Here is a 555-nt window from a genome sequence, read left to right on the forward strand (position 1 = left end):
GTAGCAATCTGTAACTCTCGAATACTTCTGTAACTTCAAAATTCTGAAAAATTAGGACAACCTGGGCCATTTGTGTACCGATCTCACTACTAGAATTAGGGAGAATGTCTTTGCCATCATCTTGAAGAAAGCTGATGACAAAGAATGAGCTGATGACAAAGGTCATGTTTGCCCTCGGCCAACTATTTTCCGTCTGCCAGCAGATGACATAGAAGCTTTGCCGTCAACTGGCAGACGGCAAAGAGTGTTGGTGGCCCACTAGCGAGGACCACCTAACGGACACTTCCTTTGCTGTCTGCTAGCAGACGGCAAAGAAAGTGGCCAAACTAACGTCCGTTAGCTAGGCTCTTTGCCGTGTGCTGGCAGACGGCAAAGAACCGTGCCTGAAAAAATGCCAATGATGCTGCCCCATCTCTCTGTCCCCTCTTTCTCTCTCCGTCCGGCCTCCGAGCCGCCGCTGCCCCGCCCCCGTGCCGCCGCCGCCCCGCGCCACCCCCGTCACCGCGTCGCCCCGGTAACCCCCTCCTCCGCCCCGTGCCACCCCCTCACCGCGCC

The sequence above is a fragment of the Triticum dicoccoides genome, chromosome 1B (assembly GCF_002162155.2).
Source record: "Triticum dicoccoides isolate Atlit2015 ecotype Zavitan chromosome 1B, WEW_v2.0, whole genome shotgun sequence".
Lineage (NCBI taxonomy): Eukaryota > Viridiplantae > Streptophyta > Magnoliopsida > Poales > Poaceae > Triticum > Triticum dicoccoides.